Raw genomic sequence first — 5301 nt, 5'->3', positions numbered from 1 at the left:
ATTTATTGTAGAGATGAGGTCTTGCTGCCCAGGCGGGTCTCGAACCCACCGGCTCAGGCACTCCACTCACCTCAGCCTCCCAAAGACGCGGGATTACAGGCTGAGCCACTGAGCCCGGCCATAGCTATATTTAATCCTAGTATTTATCACAGCATTATACAGAGGCATTCAATTAATGTTTTTGTTCAAAATTACATAGGCTAGGTCTAATTGTCATGTGATTTATAGTTATGTAGATCACCTACACTTCAATTTAGTTTACATTGGGAGCAGCAGATTTTATTTTTTTGTTGTTTGTTTTAAGCAAAAGTTTATAATATAAGAAAAAGATTATGATAAAAGATATGGCTCATTAACCCACATCTGATAACCAATTAAATTCTGAATGACCAGAAAAGTAATATATATGCATGTGGTTAGAAAAATTCAGCATGACAGAAAGGAGTGATATTAAATGTAAAACTCTCCTCCCAAAATCTTGCCTTCAACTCATTTTTTGTTAAAAATTACCATCATCAGCAGGGTTTGATGGTTCATGTGGTCTGGATCCCTATACAATGAAGAACTAAACAAAAGCATAAACAAAAATCTAACAAGATCAGATCCCTATTTGATTTCTGATTGATTAAACTCTACTTATCTGGATGGCAGATATATGATAATATACTCATAACCATCAATATTAGTATTTCACTGAGTTTAAAAACAAAACGAGCATCTCAAAAAGATTAAGCAATGTCAGTTTATGTGCAATAATCCTATTAGTATTTACCTACAAATATAATTAGCTAATCTAAAATATAATAGTATATTTAAATTGTTTTGGTGCTTTCTGCCTGTATACTCATTAGTGGTGCTGCACAGACTTGAGTAAACATGGCAAATATTTTTACAGGCTACCATTGTCATCGATTTGATATACATATTAATATCAACAGAATGTTTTAATACTTTTAATGAATAATGCTGACAGAATATCATGTTAGATGTTTTTCAGTATGTTGAGGATGACATTCTTTATTTTGCTGTCTTGGGAAATAGAAGACAGAGTAAGTCTTGATACTGTGACGTGCATTTCCCATTGTGTTTTTTCTGCTCAAACAATGAACCATCCAGGTATATTTAGGCTTGAATCACATGAAAGTGTCATATGACATTTTATTTATAAATGAGTGCACAATATGTCACCTGGAATACAGGATAGGCACTTTGACATTCTATGCAAGTTTCACAAAAGACTCAGAAATTCCTCAGGCTCCTGGACTAATCTCTGACAAAATGGAAATATCACATTTGAAAATTTGTTCTGCTGGGAACAAAGTATTTTTTAATCGAATGTTAAAAACAGGACTTCAGTACAAAGGTTGAAGATTCGCAGATAAACATACAGCAATCAATTTCATGAGTTTTCTATGTGCAATAGATACTTTTATAAACCTCTAAGATGTGATCTTATATTGTTAAAATGTGTTAGTTCATTTCATCTTTATACTTTCAGCACATGGCACTTAATATATGTTTGCTATGTGATATAAATTATTTCTCATAGATATGCTTTTATTTTTTTTCTCTATTATAAATTGTAAGTTACTCTGAACTGCACCATGTACACTACATATGAAATTATAGATATATTTATAGTTAATTAAATTTCTATTATCTCCAACATCAAGTAATTTTTTTTCCTTTAATAGACATATCAGTAAGCATATTTTCAGTTGGAAATGACAACATTAAATCTCAAACTAGGTTAAGCAAAGTCAATTTAATGTATTTCTATATCAGGACAGAATGACCACCAAAATGTTTAGACTTACAATGATCTTTTAGACCATAGTTAAAAAATAATAAAAACTAGCCTCTTCTCTCAGTATCCATCTTTAGTGCCTCAAATAACTCTACTAGTTAAGATATCTCTTGACTAAGTCATTATGAGTACTCTAGCCAGGCTGGGTTTCTGGTTCATCTCTGTAAGTATGAACAGTAAGTTCCATATCAAATGGGAGAAGAAAAGAAAAAATAAAGGCTTCATATTACAAGAAGAAAAAGTAATGAACAATCAGCTTAATCATGTTCACAGTCTCACTCTATGGCCTCAGACTTCAACCTACCCTAAAGGGATTTGTCCTCAAACCTACACACATAGCCTCTGACAGTCAGGGACATTTGGTCCCCCTCAATTTGCAAGAGCTAGTTTGTGTACTCAGTAGTACTAGGGGAGAAGAAGATGCGATTCTGACTCTCACATTTGGAAATGCTCTCAATTTCTCCAGCACAGGAAGACCTGAACATTTCACTTCCTTGCTGAAACCCTTGAACCCTCCAGGGATCTTATAATAAATCAATTCATTACACTTTCTTTTGGTTTCTTTGCTAACTTTTCTCTGTATTTCTCAAGCTACATTTTAAAATAACTCTTCATCCCAAACTCTATACATCAGTAATATCACTTGCTGTCGTTCATTAAAAGCACTGAACTCTTTTACTGTATTCTTTCACTTGACAACTGAATATTCTGATCCCTTCATTGGAAACCACCTACCTTAGCCTCTTCACTTAGCTAATATCTAGTCACTTTTTATCTATAAGCATAAATAGTTTACTCTAGGAAGTGTGATTCCCTGAAATAAAAACTGGAAACCAATTTGGACAGCTTTTCCTATTTACACCCTAAATCTGGTCCTGTGTCTTTTTGTTTTATATATTTACATATATTTTGTATGAAGTATTGAAATGTCCGTAAAACCTATATGGCTGTATAACCTATAATAACCTGTAAAAGCTTATTTAACACAAGTAACTCCACTTTGTTAAAATCGTTCATTTTAGTTGCCTGCTTGATGCCCAGATGCAGTGCCCCCGACGTGTAACCAGAACTGCTCTTAGCCCCTGAGCCAAAACTTCCCCTGTTTTGGAAATCCCCTACCCCCTACATCCTGTTAAGCAAACAACAGCTGGCCGATGGCCAAACTAAGCAAGCAGGTAGTTGCAAATTGTTCCATCCCTGAGTCTGACCCCTCCCTGAAATGTTTTGCCTATAAAAGCCCCCTGCTAGCTTTGCTCGAACTGAGATAGTGGTGTTAGCCCTCTCTTGGTCACTGGCTATTAAAAAACTCAAAATCTGATTCTCTGTGCGTTGGCGACTTCTTTCTCACACTCCGGTCACAACAGTATGTATAATATATAAAAATATATGTAATATGTGTAAATTATAGAAAATTATATATAGTCTAGTTTTTTAAACACATACACGTGGACCACAAATTTAAAATACCTATGAAAATGACCACATGGCCAAGTCAAAGTTCTAGATACTAAGGTTTAAAATATGGATCTTAATTTTAACATTTGCACAAGTTATACCATGAGGACACTTTTCAAATTCCATAAGATAAACTATAACACTTCCCTGTGTTCCATAGTTCTGGTCAATGACATAGTTGCTCTACTATAAAATTATGTAACTAGGTGAATATTTTTCTAGTAATGCCATAAAGTAATTTTTGGAGTCACAAAAAATAAGAGTATCCGGATACACGAAGGGAGAGGGCCTTGGAAGAGAAAAAGTGAAAAATAAAGCAAGAGGTTTGCTTGCTAATTAGTATTTTCTTAGTAGTTACCTTTAATTCCCTATTCATGCTGACAACTTTCCACAAACAATTTTTATGTTTTTGTGCTATTTTTATATCTTCTGTGATCTACTAAGAGTCCCTTCCCACATGTCAACGTTAATGAGTATATCTCAATGGTCTTCCTGATTTAGAGGTAAGCTCATAGCCTGACACATCAGCCACTCAGTAGGTAATAACTATTACTCAAATTCCTAATATAATCGATTGTCCACTCTCCCTTGCAAAATTACTAGAGTAGTAGGTTGATTCCTCAGCTATGCCCAGAGACATTATTAACTAAATGCAATGCCACCTGAGCATGATTACTGCTCCACTGTCTGGTTCTGACTGTCCATCTTCTGTTACTTGAAATAAAGAAAACTGTTTTGGTATTGTGTGTGCCTTTTCATATGTGCAGAAGCTTGATTGATTTACAATCGAATCTGAACAATGATAAAGCAAAATAAAGATAACATGCCACCAGGAAGATAGCAAGGAACCTGCCTGAGATTAAGTGTTGTTATCTGTACACTTCAAGATATAGAGTAAATTTGGGCATACTCAAACTAAAACCATGTTGTCTTTAAGGGACTGAACCATGAAGAAAAGATAAACCTGACTTTTATCTCTGTCCATTTTGTCCTTTGCAACATTACCCATAAGCACTGAGTTGATTTGCCTAGAAAATTAAGTGATCAATGAACTTATAAAGCATGTTTGAAATTTATTGAAGTAAATCATCATTATTTTAACTGTACAGTTTCATGGTTTTGACAAATATATGCACTGATGCTACCATAGCGACAATAAAGATATATAACATTTTCCATTTCCCCTGAAAGTTCCCATGTGTTACTTTGCAGTCAACCTTTCCTTAATCCCCAATTCAGACACTATATGCTATCAGTGACCATGGATTGTTTTGCCTACTCTAGAATTTTATATACAAACTGTATTAATTTCCTGAGGCTGCAGTAAAAAAATTTACCACAACTCTGGTGGCTTAAAATAACAGAAATGTACTCCTTAGCAGTTCTGGGGCTAGAAGCCTAAAATCCAGCAGGACTATATTCTTTGGACACTTTTAACACTTTGGTTGTATTCTTGTTATGGGGTTGGAGGAGTCCTTTAAATATTCTGGATACAACTGTTTTGTCTGTTATATGTGATTTACATTACCTCTCAGTTTGTAAATTGTCATTCAAAATTTAATGTTATCAAATTTATCTGTTATTTATTTTGTTTGAATTTTGGCATCTTAAGAAATCTTTGTCTACTTCAAGCTCATGAAGATTTTGTTTCCTAAGTTTAGAAATGTTATAACATTTAAATCAAGAGTGTATACGTGTGTGAGAGAGAGAGAGAGAGAGAGAGAGAGAGAGAGAGGAATAGAAAGGGGAGGAGAGCACGAGATAAATTTAAGATAAAAATGTTTTTTAGTGTTCAAGGTACAATTCTTGCATGCATTTCATTACCTTTGTATTTGAATATTTATTTTTCAGATAATAAATTATATTTTTAAATTATATTTTTCTTTTACTTTCTAATTTTGTAAGCCTGAATATAGAAATTTAATTTATTTTAGAGTGCTGAATTTGTAACTAAGATCTTCCAAAATTAGTTTAGTAGCTTTCTTTTCTTTTTTTATTAATCAATATTTTTTATTATGGTTTTGTGGGGTACAGTTAAG

This window comes from Carlito syrichta, unplaced genomic scaffold (assembly GCF_000164805.1).
Source record: "Carlito syrichta isolate Samal-C Ts95f unplaced genomic scaffold, Tarsius_syrichta-2.0.1 Scaffold315293, whole genome shotgun sequence".
NCBI classification, from domain to species: Eukaryota; Metazoa; Chordata; class Mammalia; order Primates; family Tarsiidae; genus Carlito; species Carlito syrichta.
Note: the sequence above shows the minus strand (reverse complement) of the source record.